This window comes from Acinonyx jubatus, chromosome A3, assembly GCF_027475565.1.
Source record: "Acinonyx jubatus isolate Ajub_Pintada_27869175 chromosome A3, VMU_Ajub_asm_v1.0, whole genome shotgun sequence".
NCBI classification, from domain to species: Eukaryota; Metazoa; Chordata; class Mammalia; order Carnivora; family Felidae; genus Acinonyx; species Acinonyx jubatus.
The window spans coordinates 105,294,482-105,321,982 of record NC_069388.1 but is presented as its reverse complement, the minus strand read 5'-3'; the positions used below and the strand labels follow the sequence as shown (position 1 = coordinate 105,321,982).

Below are 27,501 nucleotides of genomic sequence, written 5' to 3'. Positions count from 1 at the left end.
TCATTGCCAATACATCACTTCGCCATAATTAATAAAGGAGCATTGCACCAGGCCCTTGCTCTCTTGACAGCTCATTCATCCTTACAAATCCTTAATGACTTGGCAGGATGAAAGGCTAGACCCACTGTGGAGTTCACAAACCTGGCCCCACATCAGACACACCTGGGAAGCTTGTTAAAAATGCAGATTGCAGCGTCCCATCTCCAGACTCTGATGTTGAAGTTCTCAAGAGAGACTCCAAGCTCGTGTGTTTAAAGCCCCCGTGGACATCCACCGCTGGTGCAGTCTGGGCGGTTGGGGATGGGGTGGGGTAAGGGGCAGCTGTATGGAGAAGGCGAGAGGAAAAGAGCACCAGGGAGAAAGTTCAGTCCTTAGCAGGGTTCTCCCCGCTACTTACTGTCAGTTCTGTGGCAGCCAGGCCACGGGGGAAAGGAGAATCTGACTCTAGGAACCCCACAGCTTGAGTATGGGGCCAGTGGCTCTCAACCCTGCCTGCACTTCAGAATCTCCTGGGGAGCTTTTAAAACTCCCAGTGCTTAGGCCACACCCCAGACTGATTAACTTGGAATCTCTGGGGGGTAGGACCCAGGCAGCAGTATTTTTTTCCTCTTTTCTTTCTTTCTTTCTTTCTTTTCTTTCTTTCTTTCTTTCTTTCTTTCTTTCTTTCTTTCTTTCTTTCTTTCTTTCTTTCTTTCTTTCTTTCTTTCTTTCTTTCTTTCTTTCTTTTTTTTTTTTAGATTCCCCGGTTGATTCCTACAAGTAAACGAGGTTGAGAGCCACTGTTCCGGGCCACTAGCCCTCAACCTTGAATGTGCATTTGAATCTAACCTAGGGATTGCGGTTTCTTATGCAGGCCTAGGATCTGCATTTCTAGCAAACTTACCAGTGGTGTTGGTACCGCCTGAATGAGGACGGTGATTTAATTAACAAGGGTGTTCTGCATGGATCTAACAGTCAGGGGTGCACAGCTTCGCGGAGGAAACCAAGCTTCTTATCTCGTATGTTCCCAGGAACCATTCTCCCCAAGCAACATTGTCCTTGCCTTGCTAGAAGTTAAAATGTTCTTGACTCTCCACAGACTTTTTGTTAGACTGCACTGACTAGTGGGTGTAAACAGAATGACATGTGGGGAGACACAGAAGGTCACTACCTCTGTGTAAGAGTATGTCCTTAGCCAAAAATTACTTAGGGTACTGATTTCAAGGGAGTGTGAGAGGCAGACGTTTGGCTCACACTCAATGAAAGGGACTTGGAGAGAAAAGCGGCTGCTTTCTAAATGACACGGAGCAAAGCATGTAACTAAAGACTCCACCCCCAGGAAACAGGACCAGGCTAACTGAAGGACACTTTTTCCCCCAATCTAGTCTTTTTTTCCCAATCTAGTCTGATAGTAGGTTAATTTGAATTTTGGGGAGAAAAAATCTACATTAAGGTCCTCTCTTTACCTAACGCCATTAAAAGGCAGCCTAGGACCCAGTGATTTGGCACCCTTTTTTGATTTGGCCCCATTTCTGAATACTAAATTTTTTTATTCTTCTTCTTCTTCTTTTTTTTTTTTTTTTTGCCTTTTATTTCTCATTAAAGGCATCTTTACAGGGGTTCCAGGGCCCGAAGGCAAATCAAACCTTTTGCTCCCTCCAAAATGTCATACATGACTGGATTTTTATTGCAAGAATTATCAAAGGCTACATCACTGGCACAAGGCTTAAGGTAAGGAAATTGAGTGGTTTCTGCAGGCTGTGGCTTTGGAAAGAACTATTGTATGTAGGAAGGTGGTGATTTACATTCCAATGCCAATAGTATTTCTTAATTGTAATCTTGAATATGGATTTCCATTCTTTTCATTGAGCTTGGTTATGGATTGCTAATGTTATGTATCCAAAGCAGTATGGTATGACTGTCTGGGGACTCCACAGGGAAATCACTAAGATTTGATATATTCTCACGATGGTTCTGATTTTCATGAACCAATTCCCTTCCAACCTTCAGGAGATCTTTTAGCAAACTTATTCTCAGACCAAGTAGAAATGTGAATAGGCCCTATTTTTTCATCCAGTCTACAGAGCAATTGGACATATGATCAGGGCTACCAAAATTTGTTTTTTAATTTTTTTTTAACACGTATTTATTATTGAGAGACAGAGAGAGACAGAGCAGGAGCAAGGGAGGGGCTGAGAGACAGGGAGACACAGAATCGGAAGCAGGCTCCAGGCTCTGAGCTGTCAGCCTAACGCGGGGCTCGAACTCACAAACCGCAAGATCATGACCTGAGCCGATGTCGGATACTTAACCGACGGAGCCACCCAGGTGCCCCCAAAATTTGTTTTTAATGTTTAATATTTTACTAGAACCCTCAATAATCTTTCCTCATAAGGAAAACAAGTACATGAGTTGTATACAAGTACACAAGTATAAAAAAGTAAACAAATTGTAATATCTTTCATTTTTACTTTGAATCACTTAGGTCAGAGGTACCATTGTTGTTTTTCTAGTCTTGGGTCTTCTCCAGGGCATGAATTTGGAGCCAGTTGGAGCCAGTCATTCCCCACCTCGTTTCCTACTGTGCTGGCCTTCACACTCAACTACCTGCTCATTCTTGGGCTTAGTCTGATACAGATTTGTACATAAGAAACAAATAGTATAGTCTCCGGAGCCTAATCAGCAAGCAGAGCTTAGCCTTGGCCACTCTCCCACATCTAGGAACTTCACGTGGACCACTGGCAACATATGTGCTTTGGGTTTCCTTTGGAAACAGGGCTTTGATTCAGGGATGACTGCAGGGACTTTCTAAGTGCTATCGTTCTAAGTGCTTTCGTTCCTCCTCACTGAGATCTTGTTCCTGCAAGTAAACTTTTACTTCTCTGTTTTGTTTTGACTAGTTGAGCACCACCCTGTGAATTCCATCCAGTAAGTGGACCCTGCTGCTGGGTGGGAGCAACCTCCCCAGTAGACTCAAACTTATAACCCATAATTCCTTCACTGGCAGATCGCCTACTTCCTCTGAACGGCTCACAGTGTTTGGATCAGGGACCTGCACTTCCACATTTGAGCAATTTATAGTCAAGGATTGGGCTTGGACCAAATCCTGACACTTTTGTTCTCCATTTCTGCACCTTATTACATTAAGGATATTACCTAGTCAGTGTCCCACAGTTTTACCAATGATAAGGTGACCAATGAGTAACTCCATGGCAGAATCATTAGCTAGAGCAATTAGTGGATCAGTAAAGAACAGAAACTGGTTAAGAGTTAAGGATTTGGAGTCAGAATATCTGGGTTTGAATCTCATCACTGGCTGTGTAGTCTTGCGGAAGTTCTTTATCCTCTCCAAGTCACAGTATCTTTGCCTGGAAAATCTAGATGGTAAAAATATCTTTAAAGGAGCCATAGGAAGGATGAAATGTATATAATATGCTTGACATAGTTCCTGATCGTAGTAATTATTTAATAAACGATGCCGATGTTATACTATTGTTGGTAAAGTTCCATAAAAATGATATTCATAAAGTAAGAAAAAAAGTGTCTATATAATTGGGTTCTACATAATCAGGCCATCTCATTATCAATAATGATCATGCTATCATTTGCACTATCCAGAATTCTATACAATAAATAAATCCAGGAAGACGGATGCTCTACAGTAGAAGAGTACTTTCATTCACTGTAATGAAAGAAGCTGTTGTGTACTTTCCAATTTTGTCTTAAGTACAGAGTGTAGTTATATGTTGGATAAAAGGGGCACCACATTTGTTATATTGGTTTGACACGATTTCAAATCCACTTGTTTATGACAAAGACCAAAAAAAAAAAAAGTTGCTTTTAGAAGTAAAGTTGTTCTGATATAAGAATGAAGGAAATTGTGTCAGGATATCATCATCTCATCTCTTCTCACCAATAAGAACTCAGCAGCTCAGCTGCTGAGGGCCCCCGTGAGGCTTCTGGATAAAAACACACAAAAAACAACTAAGGCAAATGGGCATTTAGACTATAAATACCGGAGAGTTTGTAAGGACTATCTGAGAGTGTTCGGTCTGGGCAAGGCGACTCCTTGCTCATCTAAAATAGCTCTCCAAAGACCTTGGGGCATTAGCTCCTGCCTTGGTAAAGGCGATTCTTACTGGCAGTGATGAAAACCATCCAGCAGCCCTTGCAAAGATCATCTTGCCCATCAACACCAGAACTACCGTTCCCTAGCAGCGTGGTCTAGCAACAGGGAACTTTTACTTTTGCACTGACAGCTGGACATCAGCTCGCAGTGGGCTAACCCATCTCTCCCAAGTGCCAACTCCTATAAAGGTACAACTGAAGTGAATGTGGACTTTATTCCTTTCCTTTCCTCTTGCCTGGAACAATAGTGTGGTTAATCAATCATCGATTTGGAGTGTATTATTTCTTCATTGGAGGCATGTTATTCTTTATTAAGAGGCATCCTGTATGCTATTGACTTGTGACATTCCCGCAGTGAATCTGCTTCAAAGACATATCTGGCGAAACAAACTCTGTCTCTGGGCACTAATTTGCTTTCCAAAACAAAACAACATTCTTACTGGATCACAGTATTTCTTTTCCTTTAGGTCTGGGTATTAACTTGATCCCATCTCTGTGATAATCTGAGGGTATGATTTCCAATAGAGTCATTTTATTTTTTTTAATTTTTTTAAACGTTTATTTATTTTCGAGACAGAGAGAGACAGAGCATGAACGGGGGAGGGGCAGAGAGAGAGGGAGACACAGAATTGGAAGCAGGCTCCAGGCTCTGAGCCATCAGCCCAGAGCCTGACGCAGGGCTCGAACTCACAGACCGTGAGATCATGACCTGAGCTGAAGTCGGACGCTCAACCGACTGAGCCACCCATGTGCCCCTCCAATAGAGTCATTTTAAACAAATTCCACTACAATGAAAATTTTGCTTATCACATCAATTTTATTAACAGATGAACTTAACCTGCAGGACATAAACTTCTTCACTAAGTTTGCACAAACGTTCCTCAGTGTTGATTCAAGGACTCTCTACCAACAGAGATTCAAGATCAAAGCCTCCAGGGTACTCTGTACCAGCAAGCTGTTCCTCGCAATCTCATCAATCCAGTTCCGAAGCAATGTCCCTGCGAGATTACACTTCAGCTTTTTTCAGTAAATCTCTTTTCTAAAGCATCATCTATGACATATAGCTCCCTTACTGCATCTTCAATTGCTGGCCACTGATCAGAATATTCTGAGAACCACCAATGTTTTAGCAGTTACCAAAGTGTCCAGACAGTAGCCCTTGAAAATGGTGACAGCAAAGATACCTAAGAAGGACATAGACTGAATTTACGGATGTCTTCATCCGTGGTTTTTAAGATGCCGATTCTGCTACCACCAGAAGTATCTGGAAATAATGAAACTATATGCCTTTGTCTCTAAAAATTCAGAATCTTTTCTAGTGTGGCCTAGAGTCTAGCAATCATGAGCAAGAAAAGTTCCAAAGCTACATTCTATTTTTCTTTTCTTTTAAAATCTTATGCTGTCACTCAAAAAGCTTAACCGTCTTTGGATTTGCTTAACGTTTTTTGAGAGTGTATACCAAAAGAAATGTCATTTGTGTAGCTATTGAAATCATTTGCCATATACAACCTAACTTGTGTTTACGGAATCCTTAGGAACCAATGAGGGAGTTATGATTACCCTCATTTTACAGACTGAGATAGTTCAAACAGATTTACCCAACCCCGGCTACGCGTAAGTATCCATTAAGGATACTTAAGCCCAGACCCACTCTTGGAGTTTCTGTTCTCATTGGTTGGAAGTGAAATATAGGCCCTGGAAATGTTTTCAGTTCCTGAGTGGTTCTAAGTTTCAGCCAGAGCTGAGAACCACTGGCCTAAGATCAAATAGGTAATTAGTGGCAAGGACAAGTGAAACAAAAAAATCCCTTTACATCTGCCACAATGCTGCTTGTAGTCTGCTATTCCATCAAACATTGGTATTTAACAGAATATAAAAATAAGGACTCTTCTTGGAAACTTAAGAGAGCGTGCAAATGTTTGAGGGCCTTTTACATCTCTAAGGGGCATAAGTGAGTTGTGTAATTGACCTGACAAAAATATACAAGCAGATTAGAAGAGATGATCAAGAAAACTGAGTCCATTGGCTGCGTGGCCTCTTTCTGTTTTGTTGAACACTTAATCCCCAGCATGTAGAGCAGTTTGGGTATATGGTAGATGAATTAATAAAGCACATATTGTCCCCTGTAAAGGACTGGCCTGTGTGGACAGAAGATGGGTTTTGGTTCTAGGGTAAAGTAAACTCTTTGGCCCCTGTCCAGTGCAAATTGCAACTCAATAGCAATCATCTCCTTGTAGCTATAGTGCAGGCCCTGGTTAGCAACTGACATGTCACCATATCCACACCCACAGTCCTGCCTGGCCACCTGCTCTGTGATGACAGACAGATTGTCTGTGACATTGCAGGAGGCCAGACCACACAGAGATGGCAATCTGACCAAGCCTCAGGCGTGCGCCTGTAAACTGACCCTTTGTCAATTATCTCAGGAATTACTTATAAGCTCATTTGGCCCACTTTGTAAGAATGTCAGAGAATCTCTTATTTCCTGTTAAGAGAGGCTCTTTAGGCATACAATTTATGGATATGTGCTTGTTTTTTCATATATTATTTTTCAAGAATCAAGGAATCTGTGAATTCTCTGATATGTTCAGAGTCAGTCATCAAGCAACTCTTACTAAAGGCAAAAAGTGAGGAGGGGCAGAGACAAATAAAATGCAGTTAAGAATAGTCATGTTCATTCATTATTTCATTCATTCCTTTATGTGTTCATTCAACAACTATTGATGAAAGCCTACTCTGAGCCAGGCACCGTCCCAGATCTGAGATACAATGGAGAAAATATCAGTTAACTTTCCCATCCTGGGGGGACTGACATACTACTACAAAAAGAAGAGGCGGGTGGCCACATAAACAAATGGACACATAATAGGGTATCAGATGGATATACTGCTATGGAGGAAATGAAGCAAGGCAGTCAAGATCGTGACTTCAGGAAGCAAGCACTAGTTTAGGTGGTCAGTTTCGCAGACACCTCAATGAAGTTGGAATTTCCTATTGACCATGCGATCCCTTTTTTTGAGAGTCCCAAACAGACGAATTGATAGAGTACAGTGTTTTGTTTGCTTGATCATTTGAGTTGATCTGCCTTGAGCTGAGGCTCTTTTAGAAATTCCCACCTCAGAGTAGCTGGGCATTATCAGTCCAAGTTGCAGAGGCACAGACACGTGGTTTGCACCTGTGCGTTCAGGTGCATATTCGTCTGAAGTAAATCCAAGAGTTGTTCCAGAAAGACAGCTCCCAGAGGTCGCACATAAAATGCCTGTATTTCTTCTAAGGCAGAGCTGCTGCAAGAATTCTGAGTGTCCCTTCGGTTTTTATTTAAAGGATGGTGACTTCATACAACTGGATGGCAAACTTTACATAAGAGAGCTGTCAGACCTCTGATCACAAAGTCAACAGCACTGGCGAGGAGGGAAGGGAATAACATATGTGTAGTTACTGATGGTTCTAGTGCTTCCTCCCATGAGTTTGTCACACCTCCTGTATCCTTCTTTCTACATTCTTATCTGAGATCACAAAATACATATAGCACACACACACACACACACACATATTGAGCTCACACACACAACACTCTTACACAAACGCACACGTTTACAAGCACAAATCTTAACTGTGGCTAAATATCTAATTATTGGTAAATCATCATCTGTGAATTTGCAAAAACACATGAAAATAATAGCTGACTTCTAATTTTTTTCTGACTTTATTTAACCTTAATTGTCTTCAATTGGCCAGATCTTAAATACTGAGTTTCACATCTACTTAGCAGCTCATAGGCTAACACAGAGTACGACCCATGTACTGCCCTCTTTCAAAATGAATGATGATAGATTTGAGGCCTAAAAAAGAGACTTGATTTATGTATCTTACAGATCTTAAGAGACATTTGGTTTTTGTCTTCCTGTTTCTTATGTCAAAAAAAAAATCTCTGCATCTAGAAATTGCTCAAAGAAAACCAGATTTGATATGGAAATTATTCACAGCAAAATGCCAACCTAACTCAAAATAGATGATCAATACATATGTGTTGAATAAATGATGCAAATTAATGGAGCATGCCTTATTATAGGGCAATCATGTAAAGAAACTTTGCAGATTTACTGGCGGAATTTGTAAATCATTCGGGCAGCAAATAGTAAGTGACTACTCCATTCAGTGCCATGAACTAAGTCCTGTGGGAGTTAAAAACATGAATTAGATACTTCTAGGAATTTAACTCCACAGTGAGAATCAGACTCTGAAAATTTTTGAGCACATGAGGGCTAGAGCCAGAGAAGCACTTCCTAAAGGTACATCTTGAGGAGGGTATGAAATGTGTCAAAGTGAACATGGTCAAGGATAAAGAGACCAGTAAGGAGATGATCGCAGTCATTTCACAGTAGGCCCCAACCAGTACGGGGACTCTAAGCGATGACTGGAAAACAAAGGAAGAATATGTTTCTCTTTCTCCTTGGCTCAGAACTTCAGCAGAGTCTCATTACTACTGCTCCTTCCCCAGCCCAGTATTTTTTTAAATCACTGAGTTTTCACTTTCAGAGGAAGCCTTCTGGATAGTTCCAATTGGAACACATATGATTTCTGTAAGGCTGTTAGTATTCTAGGAAACAAGTCTCCTTTAAGTGTGTATACTAAAGGGGTGGGGGTGGGGGGTCATCTGGCCCAACAGGCAAGGAGAGTATTTCATCCCTGGGATGGTGCATGGTGATAATAAAGAGTAGACAACCCTCAGTTAGTTTTATTATTATTTTTAAATTCTCCACAAACAATGAGTCCCCTATTTTTTGCACCTTAGTGTTACTGTTCCCACTGCCTGACCCCCTTGATGAGGATTACTGCCTTTTTTTAATAGGATATGGGAAACTGAGAGTATCTGGTCTTCTTTCTATGACTTATATCTGACTTGTAAGTAGAGAGCAGGTGAAAAGATCCTAACCCCCTCACCCCACCCTTACAGCCACTCCACTAGTAAATTGTCAGACATTTACATCTACTGTGTGGGAAAGCCAAATGGAGCCAAGTTTGACAAAGTATGGCCTTTATAAAGAGCCTCTTACTTCCCCTTAACTAAAACTACTTTTAATATTATTTTAGAAATATATAGAATAGATGAAGAAACTCTGAATGTAGTCATAACATTTAATCAAATATTTTGTGTCTTTTGATCACACACACACACTCACTCACTCACTCACTCACTCAGAAGAACACTGTTTTGCTGAAAGCAGTCTTATTTGTTGGATAAAAGATTCCGGAAGAACCAATTAGCTTGATTTTTCATATGTGTCTCTGACATCTCTTGTGACACAGCCTTATTCTGACACAAATTAAAAAGCTGTACATTTGTCATTAGGAGAAATCTAGTGTTAATTGATCACTAACAATACTTGGCATTGTAAGATATATTTTTAAAAGGGAAAGCATGTATTAGATGTTTAGATCTTCATCCTTTTGTTTTAAAGTGAAATGTTATTATGCATCCCGATGTTTATAGCAGCACTATCCACAATAGCCAAAGTATGGAAAGAGCCCAATGTCCATCGATGGATGAATGGATAAAGAAGATGTGGTGTATACACACACACACACACACACACACACACACACAATGGAGTATTACTCGCCAATCAAAAAGAATGAAATCTTGCCATTTGCAACTACATGGATGGAACTGGAGGGTATTGTGCTAAGCAAAATTAGTCAGTCAGAGAAAGACAAGTATCATATGACTTCACTCATATGAGGACTTTAAGAGACAAAACATATGAAAATAAGGGAAGGGAAACAAAAATAATATAAAAACAGGGAGGGGGACAAAACAGAAGAGACTCTTAAATATGGAGAACAAACAGAGGGTCGCTGGAAGGGTTGTGGGAACGGGGAAGGGCTAAATGGGTAAGGGGCATTAGGGAATCTACTCCTGAAATCATTGTTGCACTATATGCTAACTAATTTGGATGTAAATTAAAACAATAAAATGAAAAAAATAATAAAATAAAATAAAGTGAAATTTTATTTATTTTATTCAAAAAATTTAAGACATTTGATTTTTTTAATGTTTATTTACTTTGAGAGAGAGATAGAGCAGGAGAGGGGGCAGAGAGAGAGAGAGAGAGAGAGAACCCTAAGCAGTCTCCATGCTGTCAGCACAGAGCCCTACACAGGGCTCAAATTCATGAACTGTAAGATCATGACCTGGGCTGAAATCAAGAGTCAGACACTTAACTGAGTGAGTCACTCATGCGCCCCTAATGCATTTGATTATAAATTAAAATTAAGTTTTAATAAACTTATTTAAATAAAATTGCATTAATAAAGGAAACTTTTTTTTTCCTTTTTCTGTGAGAGAAAGTATCTTATGGTCAGAACAGATGTGAGCTTGAATTTTGTGGAAATGGGCTTGAAATTTGGTAGTTACCTGCTAGCAATACAATCACAGATAAAAATCATTTATTCATGCAATCATTTATTGAGTTTTTAAAAGTAACTCTTAAGAAAGAGACCGTGTGAGACATAAGGAATTATCGAGAACACATGAGAAAATTGGGCTTTCATACTGAGGAAGAAAAGAGACATTAACCAAATTGCCCAATTTTCTACTACAGGAAGATGACCATTTTTAGAAGAGTCTGTTCTTTTTATATCTTCCATAAATGCTTTCCCAAATTACCCTTTTACACCTATAGATAAGAAGAAATATTGATAGCCGAAGTGAACAAATTAATTCTGGTTCAATTCTGAAATTGACAATGCATTTCATAACTAAAAGATTCCTATATTTCCACCTGTTTACTTGAAGTTAAAATTTCTGCATTGTAGTATATATACAAATAAGCAATTATGCACATTGTGTTATGTACTCTGTCAGGAGTTGTGGGAGGACAGTACTCAAAAAGTTCCTCCTCTTTGAGTAATGAGAGGAGGCTCCCAAAGGAATTGTTTTAAAGACTGTAAGAAGCAGAGACTGATACCTGATTTCCCAGTCTTGTCTCCAATTTGCTTTTGAATTATAAAGTCCTGGGGTGATGAAAAGACCACCAAGGAGAAACGGGGTGTGGTGGTCTCAGAAGTGGGGCTGTAGCATGGAGATGAGATAGGGCTGTAGACCCAAAACAATAATCCAATCACACAGAAGTTGTTCCGTGCCTGGAAAAGATGCTGAGGAAAGGGTTCCTCCCCAGTGGGAACAGTTAGGGACTTTACCTGACCACACGAAGCATATAACCAATGGGATGGGTCAGCAGTAGGATCCAACATGAAGGAGTTGCAACCTTGCCCCTAGAAGTGTTCCCCCTCCTGCATCCCTGCTGGAATAGTACAGGAATGTAGAAGAAAGAGGGTGAGCAGAAGGTAGACAATATCCCTTCCTCCCCAAGTCTTTAGAGCAGTGGTTCTCAGTTGGGGTGGTAGGGCTCCTTAGGGGCAATTTGGAAATTCTTGGGGGTGTTTTGTTGTCACGATAACATGGAAGTTGCTATAGACATTTAGTGGGCCAGGGTCAGAGAGGCAACGCATATTGCAATGTGTGAGCCAGTTCCATACAGTGAATAATTGTTCTTCATTTCATAGAACTTTCATATGTTCTATAGGACACTCATATAGGTGAAGAAACTTACTATCAGAGCCTAGAACCTAACTCTCGTTTTTGTAGGAGTAAATATTTTTTGCATGTTTTGACTTAACGCTGATTTTTCCAGGAATGTAACAACTGTGTGTATTCAGGAAAGATTCTACTTTGTTTTATTTGAAAATTAACAAGAGCTGTCCACAAGTTTGGAAAATCACTTCATTGATGGCAATGTTGCTTGTTAACCAACGTTTGTAGCTGTTGCCCTCAGGGTAGTTCTACATAATGGGACAAGCATCTGACTGCTCCAACAGATCTTTTGGAATGGTGATACCTGAGTTTTATAAATTGAACAGCATATTAGCTCATTTTTAGAATATTGGCATTTATTCCCCTTTTATGGTATAATTAGAACATTTTACAAAATTGTTAAAAATTATACATGGAATAGGTTATGTTATCCATTAATTTTATTTCAGAATCATGAAGAGCTTGCGACAGCATATTTGTTGTAGGCGAGGGAAGTTGGATGTGAAGGAATTGATAACCTCTCTCAGTTTGTAACTGTCTAATACTTGCAAATGTAGTCTGAAGTGTCAAGGACAAGAATTGGGGGAGAAATCTGCATCAATTATGAGCTTGAAATTTAACGATACATGTGAATGAGTCAATTACAATAATGAGGCTCACTCAATAACTCAAATTGACCAAAAATTTTCTGCATTGGTATGCCTTTTAGGGAACCACTGCTGGAGAGGAGTTCCACCAGAGAACTCCACTGGAGACAATCATTCCAAAATGACTTAAGGACCTTCCCTGTAGCTTTTATATTCCAACTGGATGATCACATACTGGAAAGGTGGAAAGAATGTGTAGTTACAGTTTTGCTACTAACTAGTCGCTGCCAACCTTGTCTCTTTTCGTCTCTTCTACAGAACGATGATTTGCTAACTTTTGCTTCTTCATTAAAGGTCACAACAGCCCTGAGCTTTGCATCTCTTGCAAACTGAGAATTCAAATAAATTTTCTGTCTCTTTCAATATGATTCTGAGAATCATAAAGTGCAAGAAGCATAAAGTGTTTGCAATGACAGGAACTGTGATTCTGTACCTTCTTACATTCCAAGATACTCAGACCCATAGCTCATGTTGATTGCTTGTCCTTCTCCCAAACCCAACCCAAGGAGCATAGATGCTAGAAAGTTTCACTTGGTCTTTCCACTTCCAATGGATGATGCCAATTTCTTTATTCACATACATGATGTACCTGAAAAAACCTATTTATGATTACTTAACATCAGTAACTCATTCTAAATGGCCCAAGAGGGCACTAAATATAGGAGTGTCTAGATGTTGAGATGAGTTAATCATATATTCGTATAGGAACAGGTGCTCTAAAAACAAAATATACAGAGAAAGAAAGAAGCTGGGTACGTGCTTTAAAAGATGGATTAATTTGAGAGTGAAATCCCACCAGGAGGGAATAGTTAATTAAATCCTCTGAAAAGAATGGAATGGAGCCCCAAGGCTGGCTGGAGTCTAAACTGATAGAACACAGTGTTTATCATGCCCCTTAGGGTTTATATCTGACCCTCGGGAAGGTTGTTCAGCTTCAATTTTTTTCTGTCCAAAGATTTCACTGTTAAGCCCCAGTTACCCATCTTGAAAATGTCTCCTACTGCCCAGAGATGAGACAGGGGTAGGGACTGATGTAAACCCAACGCCACTAAGAGGACAGCTCAACGTAAAAGGATCTGCTTTATAGAGCATGGCCCATAGATCACACAACAGCACTGCCCTCCTTAACAAGGGTCAGCATCCTGATGGTTCAAGTTGCTTCTGATGAGGGATGATGGTGCTATTAATTGTTTAAGTATTATAGAAGAAGGAAAAACTCTAAACTGTTCCATTCACTTCTCTAAATTCTCTTTTTCCTCTCAAAAACACTGCTAGCTACCATTTTTGTCTCCCTTTGTTTCTTCTATAGAACGCCGACTCGCTACTTACTACTTTTTGCTTCTTCATTAAAGGTCATGTGATGTCTCTTTGCATTTGACATTCACATAAACAACTTATGTCCTTTTATTCCCTCCAGAATGCTATTTTCTTTCATTAAGTCCTTATTAATTTCCACTTTTTCCCCCCAAAAACAATAGTGGTTTCCTTTGATCCTTTGGAATTTACTATGTGTTCACCATCTTTTTCTACCACATTCATGATACTACATTTTTATGGCTATCACCTTGTAATCTTCACAAAGTAATTTGCAATAACAACATTGAAGATTTTTTCAGATATTATCATATTCCTGTGCAAAAATGAATTATTATTAACTGTGTCTATAATGTTAAGCAAACTGGTTCAGGATCCTAGATCTCAGGTTGAATGTATACAAAATGGGTATTGAACTGATTTCTGTCTCTTTCCTCCATTAAACCATTGAGATTTCATGATATAAAGTCTCAGCATTCACTTTAGGTTTCAAAGCTCATGTTCCATCATTTAGTCTACATCATATGTCACAAGAGAGGTGATGTGGATTTATCAGCATCCTCCTCCATATTCGGAAATTCCCTTATCTTGTTCAAAACACTGTCATTCACTTTTTCTGGAAAGATAACTTTGAGACAATACTGACTGTAGTGGTGTTTACTTACTTAAAAATTAGTGGCGTTTGTGTATTTTTTACTGTTTATTGCTATTGCTTTTTACAGAAAAAAAATGTTCTTTCCTGTCCATCTAAACAATAATTTTCAAGTCAACAATCACTCAATTGTTTTGATGAGGAAGACTTTTCATGTCTTTCCATGTGGTTCCCAGCATCGCCCATTAAGTTTAAGTAAGCTCCTCATGAAAGCAAAAGAATTTTTAGATTATCATAATTTTCTATCTTTATTGTAATTTCTCTTAATTAAAAGTAGATTTTCTTTTCTGCACTTTGTGTCTAACTCGGTGTGCAGAAATTTTTTGTACATAATAAGCTGCCTTTAAATACATCCCTCACCCTTTATCATAGTAAATTTCAAACATAAGTAAAAGAAGGATAAGTAGAGCTAGTCCCCAAGTACCTACTTTCTGCTTCGCCAGTTAACAACAAATTGTCGAGTCTGCGGCATCTAGATGTCTCCTCTAGTTGATATTGTTGATATCAACTAGTTGATATTTGTTGATTTGTGTTGATATTTCAAAGTCACTCCTAGATATTACATTATTTTCATCAGTAAATACTTCAATGTATATTTCTAAAAGAGGACTCTTTTTCATAACTGCAACAACATTGCCACACTTAAGAAATTGACAATAATCATTTAATTCCATCAGATATCCCGTGAAGAAATGTCTCTGATTCTCTCATTAAACAATATGTTTGCCATTAGTTTGTGAGAATAGTGATCCAAATAACATTAAAACATTACATACGTATGAATTGTCTTTAAGAACCTCTTTACCTATAAATCCCTCCTCTCTTTATTTTTGCAGTTGAATGTTCTAAGACATCAAGTCCTTTGTTCTGTCAAGTTTCACACATTCTGGAATTTGCTGAACACATTACTATGATATCTTTTAATGGACTTCTGTCTTCTATCTTTTCTATAAATTTCATTGCTTATCTGGCATGACTGTGTGATAGGGAGTCTTGTGTATATACCTCACATTTTGTCATATCAAGAAGTAAATAATGTCTGGTTGCCCTCTTTCTGTGTTGTTAAACTTATTAGTGTGTTCAGGTATCCTTGGCTTGATTCATCTATCATAAAGTTCCCATCTAGGGGCGCCTGGGTGGCACAGTCGGTTAAGTGTCCGACTTCAGCCAGGTCATGATCTCGCGGTCCGTGAGTTCGAGCCCCGCATCAGGCTCTGGGCTGATGGCTCGGAGCCTGTTTCCGATTCTGTGTCTCCCTCTCTCTCTGCCCCTCCCCCGTTCATGCTCTGTCTCTCTCTGTCCCAAAAATAAATAAACGTTGAAAAAAAAAAACTTAAAAAAAAAAAGTTCCCATCTAGTGTTTTCAGCAACCATTGATGATTATTGCCAGATCCTTTATTTCATTGGAGATTTAAAATTAGAAATATTCTGTAATTACTTCATAATTTACTAATTGGAATTCTTAAAAGCAGAACTTTCTCTTGAAAGGGAGCAGTATTTGCCACCCCAAATATGTCTCTTTGGTATATGGATTATTTTAGAGTTATTATTTTTTAGAAATTTTTGTTTTGTTTTGTTTGTTTAAGTGTGTTTGTTTGTTTTTGCACGCGAAAGATTGAGAGTGTGTGTGCACAAGCAGGAGAGGCAGAGAAGCAGAGACAGAGAGAGAGAGAGAAGCCCAAGCAGGCTCTGCACTGTCAGCTTTGGTTTTGTTTTCGTGTTTCTTTTTTTAGGTTTATTCATTTATTTCTTTTTGAAAGAGAGAGAGAGAATGAGAGAGCATTCTGGCGAGCAAGGGAGGAGAAGAGGGGGAGGAACAGAGAGAGAATCCCAAGCAGGGTCCATGCCATCAGCACAAGCCCAACATGGGGCTTGAACTTGCCAACCGTGAGATCATGACCTGAGCCCAAACCAAGAGTCAGACGCTTCACAGACTGAGACACTCAGGTGCCCTTAGAGTTATTATTTTTAAGAAGCAGACAACACAGGAGAAAACTGAATAGAAGCTACCATTTTGTGAGAAACATTTACTTTTACAGGGAAATCTCCTTCTCTGTACCAGAAGGAGGATGACCAACTTTCTAGAAATTCTTATCAATGGAGAAGCCATGTATTTAAATCTCAATAACAACCATATACTTGATTTCTGTGCTTTTCTTGATAGCCTTTCATAACTGGACACCCTCAGCCCCAACATTTTTCTTTTTTTTCTTCATCTGCAGATGGCATTTAAGGTGATGGTTTGGGCCATTTTAGGAGTTATTCAGTATTCCTGCATATCTTCCAACATTTATACAAGAGGTATACACGCTACTAAACTTCTGTTTATTTTTCTCCTGTCATTCTGTCTTTTATTACAGGGGGTCTCCGCCAAGAACCTAGAGAAGCACAGGGAAAATTATTTCTCCTCCTCTACTCTCATCAACTGTTAGGTTACCCTGAAGTTCGATTTGAAGAGTGTTTTAATACTTTCAGTAATCCTACTTATGCACACTCTTTCCCTATTTTCTCCTATTTGGCTTAATCCACTTTTTAATGTATCCCCCCCTTAAAACAGCATTTAATTAAAAACTGAAAAACAGCATTATTTTAGTTAAGTCTCCATACTTTATAGAGACTTAAACATTTCCTGTTATGTTTAAATCCAGGCAGTTTTTCTAGAGGGCAATCTGGCAAACTTTTTATTTTTAATGCGCACGCCTTTAGTCAGAGTAATTCTGCATCAAGTAACCTAGCCAAAGAAAATAATTGAAAAGTATGCACAGATATAAATGCACACAAATTCAACACAGCATTGTTTATAATAGCTAAAAATTATTGCAAACAATCTAAATGTCTAGCAATAGGCTATCTAACACATTGTGGTAATCATGAGCAACCATTGAAAATGGAATTATAGATCCATGTTGACATGAACAGAATGAGCTATAGATCAATATAAGATACAGATCTATACTGACACAAACATATATTGTGTTAAAAGCAGGTTACAAAAAATATCATGTACAGCTAGATGCTATAATTATAAAAGGAATAAATTCATGAGAATAGATACAGATATACAGTTATATGCATAGAAAAATTCAGAAAGCTTATCCCTTCAAATGTTACTTATATAGATTTCTGGACAGTGGCACTGAAGTAATTTTCTCTTTCTACTTTACTTACTTTCATAGATACATGCCTTTTTTTTCACAATTAACAATGAAAATAAACCAAAATTTTATTTATTTTTTATGATTAAAGAAGACTTTTCAATCAATAATAAAAAAGTCTTTAATTGCAAAGAATCCAATAAATCAATTTTCAATTTGTAAATAAAGAAGATCCTTGTTCACTGTCACTTGAGCCTAACACACACCACTCTTTCTTCTTCCCTTAAATGTCATGGTGCAGATTACAGTTAAATAGTTTTGCTAGTGCTATGATTTCCACCTTCCAACTTTTAAAATTTTATGTCTACGCTTGATGCTTCTTCTTATCACCTGTGAAATTGCTGATTTTATACTAAACAGGGCTGCTGGAACCTTTACACTGAAGGCTAAGTTTCTCAAAAAGAAGCCTTTGCCATTGCTAATGTTCCGTGGTCCGTGGAGACTCTGTGCATATTATGCTCTTAAATTTTTAGTCTCACTTTGTGGTATAAGTATCGATAACCTCACTTGACAGAGGAAAGGCCATGTTCACACAGCTAATAAACTCCTAAGCTGGGAATCGGATCCAGGATTTTTGACTCTAAAGTCCATTCCTTGCCCTCTTGACCACCGTATCCCCTATTGGTCTCATTCACCTCTTTCCTACCTTGAAAGTCTCATCTGACAAGTCTTAACCACACAGAGAAGAGCTTACTTAATTCTCTGCCACCACATTTATTGGGATAGATTACCTTATCCATCAATGTCTAACCCCTCATCACTAGCACAACATTAGCTCCTGTGAAAGAGGGACATAATACTTCTTTCACCACCCTATGTACTGAAACAGTCATAAATTGCGAGCCAAGCACACTGAATTGTTATTGCTGCCTAGACATAATGTTTTTCCATCAGTCAGATAGAGGAAGCACACCCTTCATTCAAGTAAGAAGTAACCAACCTCAGACATCTGTCTGGAAATACCCTACTCATATACCCCGTGGCAAGAAAGTTGACAGGAAATCTGAAATGATTACTCCAATTGCAATGAGCTGAAACAGGTTGTTTAAAACTACAACCAGTGCAAATATCAGATAACTGGCAAGAGAGGGCAAGATTCACGTTTCAATCAAAATTTCTAAGGCAGAAACTTTAATATGCATGTTTCTATATCACATGGGCAAATCTTAAAAAAATTAAGAAGTTTTAAAAGATATGTATCCATCTATGATGCGTCACCTGAGGAATGAAAGGGGCAGGGCATCAACTATGTAGGATAGAGCACTCTTCCGGCTGAGGGGAGGAATGTAGTGAGAAGGACAATGGACAAACTTGACCTATGTCTAAGCCAGGGGGATCAGGTGGGCATGAAAACAGAGGAATCGAAGATGTATAGAGAGCCAAGTGCTGTCAACAGTGACCTAACCTGCATGTGATAAAGCAATGTCCGTTTGCATGACAGTCTTGCAGTAAACTTACCCTTGCATGTTGTGAAGTAAAAAAAAAAAAAACCCTAAGACCTTGAATTGGAAGATCTAGATTCCAGCTTGACAACATGTATCACTCAAATTAATCTTTAATCTCTGTGAGTTACTCCTTTTATAAAATGGAAATGAAGCATTTCATCCCCGCCCCCAACCCACGGAGTCACTGAGATTGAATGAGAAAACACTAGGCATAGCATAAAGCATCATGTTAATGCAAGGCTGAGATTTTAGAATTATTTGCCAACTACCTGATCCTAACTGTGTTCTTGCCTGTTTCAGAGATGCATCATCCGTCAACAAATGTTTTCTGAGAGCCTACTTATGTACCAGGCCTGTTCGAGGTGCTGCCCGTACAGCACAATAAAACTGACTGCCCTTCTGGAGTTTACATAGCCAATCAGTGGAGACCAAAATTATAGACTACTAGATTTGTGAGGGCCATTAATGCATCCAACTCAACAGACATTCCTGAGCACCTCCATGGGTCAAGCACAGCGATGGAATGGAATGTACACACCATCTGTTGTAGAGCTTATGGCTTAGAAGCCTGGCGTTGGCCAAGTTTAAGGTGAACCATAATACAGCATCGTACAGCTAAGATAATGCAGCGGAGACACACAACCCCTGTTTAGGAGTCAGGAGAGCATCCCGAGGGAAGCAGTGCACATGGCAGAAGACAGAATAGAGAAGAGAGCTAGTGACAACTTTCCCATGCTACCCTGCAGTTTTGAGTACAGTGTTCCTGGCTGCGTGCATCCAAGGAAGAGACCTGAGACACAGAGGATCTAGAAATTGTTAACACATGGTACATGATGAAAACAACCCCTGATGATATCTATCTTGGAATATTAAAGACTTAAACATAATAAATATCTTATTATAAATAAAATAAGCTTATTTGGTGTGATTCTTAATATAAAATTTCAGTTTAATGGCCAAATATAAATCTTCCTAAAATCCCCATTCCCATTTCTTCTGTTTTTCTGGAAATACCCTTCCTTCACTCTTTAAGCAACTCACATTGCCACTCCTCCACTCCAATATTCCTTATCCTCTTCCCTGCTTTTCTTTTCTCCATAGCACTTAACACCTTCCTACATGTATATATTTGACTAATTAATTATTAATCTGCCTTGTCTCAAAATAATATGTCATGTGAAGACAGAGGTTTTATATGTTTTGCTTATAGCTATATTTGAAGTTCCTAGATAAATGTCTGCCCTATAAATATTTGTTGAATAGATGAAGGAGACATGTCCAGAATATGAAATGCCACATAGAACATGTTATTTCTATTGTAGCCAATTGAAGGTGATGGCATTATTTCTTTGAGTATTAATGCAGTGGGTAAAGAGTATAATCAGATAGACCTACGATTTTTTTTTCTGATAGAAAAATATATTTTTCCTTTTATGCTTCCAGTGGTAAGGAACTCATTACCTCAGGCAAGGTGGATAGACAACTCTGATCTCTCATTTTTCTTCTTACATTAAACCAAATTCTGCCACTTTGTAAACTGTCCTTAGTGATATTAATTTCAATATAAATTGATATTCAATATAGAGGTAGACATAAATCGGTTTAGGGTTGAAAACATGCCTACAAGTTATAGTACTAATAAAAAAATAACTTTCATGATCTAAGGCATTCCATTTAAGATTAGTCCCACTGTTCTCCTTTCTGCAGTGCAAATGATGAGACTGGCTGTCTCTCAGTAGGTTGTCTTCTTGCAAGGCTGGTTTTCACGGATCCCATTATCCTTGATCAGGACAATTGCCCTCTAGCTATATGATTTTAACTATGGCATCCTGGCCTGGGAAGCAATGTTATCAGATGATGTTTTTAAAATTTTTTAATGTTTATTTATTCTTGATAGAGAGGGAGAGACAGAGCATGAGCAGGGAAGAGGCAGAGCCAGAAGGAGACACAGAATCTGAAGCAAGCTCCAGGCTCTGAGTTGTCAGCACAGAGCCTGATGCAGGGCTTGAACTCATAAACCCCGAAATCATGACCTGAGCTGAAATCAGATGCTCAACCGACTGAGCCACCCAGGCACTCTGATATATTTAGCCCTAACGGATTATCTTTTCCATAATTACTAGTCATAATCTGCAGTCTTTGTTTTCTTCTTTGGGGCATATGTTTAATGTGCATAATGAAGCCTTATCTCATGGCTACTAGATAGAGTACCAGAAAGGGAAATTTACTTTTGGACAAAAATATATATGATTTCTCAGAAAAGGATACTGTCTCAATGGTAAGATTATATTTACCCTTCAATTTATTATTATTTTTTTTTTAAGTTTATTTACTTATTTGGCAGGGGTGAGGGAGGGCGGGCAGAAAGAGAGAAGGAGAAAAAGAATCCTAGGCAGGCTCTGTGCACTCAGCATGGAGCCAGATGCAGGGCTTGAACTCACTAACTGTGAGATTGTGACCTGAGCTGAAAGCAAGAGTCGTATGCTTAACCAACCAAGCCACCCAGGCGCCCCAAATGTATCTTTCAATTTCTAATTACTTTGAAATCATACCTCCTAAAGCTTTGATGTCAACTTCTTTTTTCCTCCACCGTGCCTTCTAATATTTTGATATTGTTTTCAGTAATGAGTATAATGGTAGCTGACATTTATATTGACATTTATATTGACTATAATAGTAGCTAAAATTTATTAAATGTACTTAGCACTGCTCTGAACACTTTATAAGTATGAAGTTACTTAATCTTCTTACCAGCCCTTCGACATAGTCGTTGATAGTATCTATGCTTTAAAGTTAAAGAAACTGAGGTACAGAGGCGGGGAGTAAATTCAGGCAGTTTGGTTCAGGAGAATCGTGCTCGTGACCACAGTGTTAGAGCTTAAATGGATTCACATTTGGATTCATGTTTGCAAAGCTTTAGTTACTTGTATGTGCAAATAAGTTGAAACAATAGTCTAAGAGTATACTAAAATCCTTTGTGGAAAGAGGAAGACATAATGAATGCAAAAAAAAATCATGACTTTCTTGGAGTCCTAAGAAATGTATGTAACTAAAATAATCAAGCTATTTAACTATGTCTTCATCTTAAACTTAGTTATAAAATAATTACTTAGGGATCTATCTGTTGATAGCTTAGTGTCTTAGATAGGCAGTTTTTGAAATTTGTGGGCCCAATTATACTCTTAAAAATCAGTGAGGGCCTAACAGAGCTTTTGCTTTTGTGGTTATATCTCTGGCTATTTATTAGAAATTAAATTTATTAGAAATTAAAACTAAGAACGTATTCGATATGAAGTTACTCATTCAGCAAAAATAATAATATGTCCACTACACGTTAACATAAGTGATAAATTTTTACCAAGATAACCACATTTTCTATAACAAAAATATTCCGCAGTGAGAATGGTCTTGCTTTCCAGATCTGCAAATATTGCTAACGTTTGGCTTAAGAGAAGGCAGCTGGATTTGCATATCTGATTTTCCATTTAATCGGATTTGTCGCAATATCACGCACTAGGTAACTTCTGGAAAACTCCAGTGTACGCTTGTGAAAAGATGAAAAAGAAAATGGCAAATTACACCTTCATATTATTATGAAGAAAAGAGTGTTCACCTGAAAGAATTTCCAACACGTTCAGCAGCACCCGCCTCACACTTTAAGAACTGCTGTCTTGCAATGACTGACTAGGAGAAACACAAAATAAACCTTAGGACTTCCCGTAGATACTTACATAAACTAGATTCTCCTACTTTTGGTTCTATTGAAAAAAAAAAAAAACCCAAAAACAGCAACCAAAAAACAACCACATAGCTTTCGATGATGTTTCTGAAGTTCTAAGGAGTTCAGAGGAATTTTGCTCCCCTCAGCAATTTTCTATTCAAAATGTAGTTAACAACCTTAACATAGTGCCAGACTTGTTTTATCTCTAAAGGGCTTTTGTTTCCTTTGAAAGCACGGAACTAAATAAGTAATGAGGAATTAAAAGCAAGTTTTACAAGTCAGTTAAAGCATTTTGAAGACAATTGTGGACTGTTTTGATTTTGCTACATAAGTGTCAGATTCTCTTAAGAACTATGATCTTTTCCTGTTGACATACTCTTCATATCATCCAACTTGCAGCAACCTATTTTCCTTTGTTTTCCTCTAAAGGGACCCTATACAATCTCTGGGTCCAAGGCCTAAAGCAGAGTGTTGTCTCAGTTTCCCAGGGCCACCACAGGCTATTGTCCAGACTCCTTTGCCTTGATACCTGCTGGAGTTCATGCATTCATTTAGGGCTAGAAAGATCAAATCTTACCCTTCTGAGGTTTGCCTTAGACTGAAAATAGACAAAGATATAATCTAATGTTAGATAATAATAAGCCCTAGAAAAAACGTAATCATGTCATGGGGATAAAGAGTGACAAACAAGGGATTTAGGTAAAGTAGGCAGAGAAGGCCTCCCTCAGCAGATAACATTGGCCTAGACATCTGAATAAAGTAAGGGAAAAATCTATTTCTGGGGCAAGGGCAGTCGTGGTAGAGGTCCTAGAAAATGCTAATTCCCTCATGCCAAGAAGCTTGGATTCTTTGCATGCGAGGAAAGAGCAGGAGCCAGTGTGGCTGGAGCAAAGAGAACAAATGATAGAAATATAGGAAAGGAGATGAAGACCGAGAGAGGTTGTAACAACTTATTCTAAGAGTGCTGGAAACTAATGGAAGGTAGGAAGTAGAGGACTGTCACGTTTGAAGAGAATGGCTCCACTGTGGGGAACTGCCTCAGGGGCATGATGGAAGCAGGAAGGCCTGCGTGGGGAGAGTCGCCAGTGGCTTTCACTAGGATGTTAGCAGCGGGGAAAAGAGGGATCCAATCTGAGATCTAGTTGGACGGTAGAAACAACAGAATTCGTTGACGGATCAAAAATGGGATATATGAAAAAGTAAGAAAACAAGGCTAAGTGGATTTTTCTGCTGAGCTGCTGGGTGAATGTAGTTTGCTCTTTACTCTCATAGGGAATGTAGGGGTGAGAAATGAGAAGTTTGGTTTTGAATGTGTTAAGTTTGAGATGCCTCGTAGAGCTCTAAGAAGGGACGTTGACGTCTCGGTTGAGAATGTGAGTCTGAAACACAGGGTTGGGGCCTGACATAAAAATTGGAGCATTGGTGACATGTGCATCGTTGCTAAAATCCATTTAAAAAGTTGGGAGCACGCTGGAGCCTGGTACTTCCAGGATTAGCTTTGTCCTGATGATATGACTATATCAAGAAGACTAGAGTATCTTGTGAGAAATGTACATTTCTTTTCTCTCCAAGAAAAAAAAAAAAGCTAATTGCAATGGAGAACATGCACTATTCTCTTGATTTCTGAGCATCTAGGAATAGTGATCACCCATTTCAGATTTTCTAACATAATTACCTCTCCATAGTCTGTCCTTCACTCCGTTTACATCACCAAACTTAATGCCTACTGCGTATTAAGTACTCATTAAATTTTTGAAGGTGTGAGGGAACCATTAAATCAATGAATAAAAACTTAACCGTCTATTTTCTCTGATATTTTGGTCTGGAAAATATGGTTATGATTAATGTACAGGTACATCTTACTTATAGCAAATGTAATATTGCAGTGACAGTGTGATGCGTTATTTGTAGCATTCAGTGTTTAAAAACATATAATACTATCCTCTGAAAACAGGAATAGAAAGCTTGTGAAATACATACGTAAATTTCTTGGGCAACATAATCTTTTAAAATTTATGTAGTGATTTTAAAGTTTACTTATTTATGTTAAGAGAGAGACAGCGCAAGTGGGGGAGGGGCAGAGAGAGAGAGGATGAGAAGGAATGCCAAACAGACTCTGAGCTGTCAGCACAGAGCCTGATGCGGGGTTCGAACCCATGAACTGTGAGATCATGACCTGAGCCGAAATCAAGACTCTGAGGCATAACCGACTGAGCCACCCAGGTGCCCTTAAAATTTATTTTAGTAGGCTGAACTACCATGGAGTCTGAAGAAAACGTCAGGTTTCTTTTATCTTAACAGACAGAGGACCTTACCATGTAGTCCTAGATTGGGGAGCTAAGGTTTTGTAGCTCCCTATTCCTGGAACCCTCTGAATGCCTGCGAGTAAATCAGTTCAGTCCTCTGTGCTTCAGGCTGTTATCTGTAAAATAATCAGCCTGCTCTTGTCTCCCTACCCGCTCCCTATTTCTTTGTCTCACATTATTAAAAAGAGGTAATTTCTTGGGGGACCTGGGTGGCTCAGTCAGTTAAGCATCTGACTTCGGCTCAGGTCATGATCTCACAGCTTGTGAGTTCGAGCCCCGCATCAGGCTCTGTGCCGACAGCTCAGAGCCTGGAGCCTGCTTCGGATTCTGCGTCTCCCTCTCTCTCTGCCCCTCCCCAGCTTGTGCATGCACGTGCTCTCTCTCTCTGTCTCTCAAAAATAAATAAACTTAAAAAAAAGAGGTAATTTCTTGCCACTTAAACAATATTTTAGAAATGATTGCTCAACTTTACAGTCACTACCCAAATGAAAAAGACTTTTGACCTTTTGCTGAAGGAAGAAAAGGGGGTCAGTTGGCATGGAAGTTTTCTTCCTTTGGCTGAAGATGAACTTAACTGCATTTTTTTTTCTTCTCTGTACACTTAAGCCGCATGAGTAATTTATCCTTGTGTTGAACTGCTGAGTTTCAGTAGGGGTGTGTGTGTGTGTGTGTGTGTGTGTGTGTGTCCATGCATACGTGCCTGTGCATGTGCATGTTTGTGTATAGGAGACTTGGTTGACGTAGGAACTAAATACAAAGACACTGGTTGATAAACTTTCAAGAGGCCTAGAGTAGGCTCAGTAAATGTTCATTTCTGAATTACAGTAGCTTGATGTGGCACAACGAATTTCCAGAATAGTTGTGACTCAGTACTTTTCAGGAGCTATCTGGACTGCAGCTTGGAAAAAAGTCAGAGATGATCACAATGTGTTAACATCTTTTCAGAAAAAAAAAAAAGCTCTATTAATACATAGCATTATTATTATTCCAGCCTGCCTCCTTCGGCCACACATTTCGGCATCAACTTGTAAAAATCCAGTGATACAATTTCTGGAGGGTTGTTTCACTCTCTCTCTTTTGCCTATTCATTAATATTGTTTGAGAGGTAATTTCTTTTTTCTGCCTTTTTATATTCAGCTGTATCTTGGTTGGGGGTGATAGAAGTCCTTTTCTTTCTCAGTTTTTCTGCTCTCCACACATACATTCTCTCTCTCCTTCACACACACACACACACACACACACACACACAATTACCGATTTTCTGAAAAACAAAGCAAGTCACTTGTTTAAGGCTGTTCTACTTGTCATAGGGAGGACAGTTGTTATTTGAGCCATAATCAGCATAGTACTGCACTGAAACAGGCAGGTGTCTTTCAGTCCCTGTTTACATATTGCTGAGGCCGACTCAACTCAGTGTGACCTTTGCAGAGCTAAACTATCCCAACAAATTGCAATCGGCCGTCATGTTTGTATTTATAAATTCAAACAGTGAAAAAATTATTTAAAGCAACGTGTGTTAGAGAATCAAATGTACTGTCCATTTAAAAACCTATGATTTCATTTGAGTAATAAAACGTCACGTGCTTAGTTTTTTTCATTATACATATACATTTGCATTATACATATATACATGATACATTTTTCCTGTATATATAGAGTGCGTGTTTCTCTCCCTTTTAAAAGATCAGTTTCTGATGGGTTCCAAAGGATCTCAGTGATAGCAAGATTTCAATATAATTTTATTCTTTGGTGGATTTTTCTGGGGAATTTCACATCCATTTCACGGGATATTGCATTTCATTATTGATCAACTAATTTTAAATTTCAGGAAAACTTGCAAGTCCATCAATTCAGCACTAATTCAGAATGCAATCATTTAGACATTGATTGTTACTGAATAAACATTTAAAATATCTGACTAAATTTCTGAGGTCCTTTTGGGGGAAATTCAATTCTAAATCAGTATTTTAAGAAAATAAATGATTAAAGGATATCAGAATTTATATATTTTTGTATGTAATTTTAACTTACAAATTTAAAATTGATTTTTTGTGTCAATGTTTTTCGTTGTTTACAGCATATAGTCACAATGAATTCTTGTTCCACTAAAACCTGAAACCCAAATTTTTGATATACTATTTATCTTTTAATCAGGATTTTTCTCAGGCTTAGGAAAATCATAAGTGTTCTTTAGATTCATAGAAATCTTTCTCTTGGTCACCTGGCTGGATACCACTTTTTCCCTCAAGTTTTCCTGATATAAAGATTATAGTGATAAATACTTCTTACATTCCATAGATGAGGAAACAGAAATTTCTCATCTTGGTTAGAAAGAGAAAACACACCAGGAGAAATAAACAGAGTTTTCGTGTTCCTATCTCTTAAAACACTACCTTCATTTATTTTTTTTAAATTTCTGTAATGTTTATTTATTTTTGTGTGAGAGAGAGAGAGAGTTAGCAAGGGAGGGGCAGAGAGAAAGGGAGCACAGGATCTGAAGCAGGCTCCAGGGTCCAAGCTGTCAGCACAGACCCCGACGTGGGGCTCGAATTCATGA

General features: G+C 38.6%; 1 protein-coding gene across 3 annotated transcripts in view; it reads right to left on the bottom strand.

Annotated features, from left to right (window-relative positions):
- SLC8A1 (solute carrier family 8 member A1) overlaps positions 1-27,501 on the bottom strand; it is a 390,461-nt gene that overhangs the window by 336,452 nt on the left and 26,508 nt on the right. The window contains exon 2 of one of the 3 annotated variants that reach the window (XM_053201001.1): positions 22,531-22,601. The exons of the other annotated variants lie outside the window; for them this stretch is intronic. The gene's annotated coding sequence lies outside the window, so the exon portion shown is untranslated. The remainder of the gene's footprint in view (positions 1-22,530; positions 22,602-27,501) is intronic. 3 annotated transcript variants of the gene reach the window in all.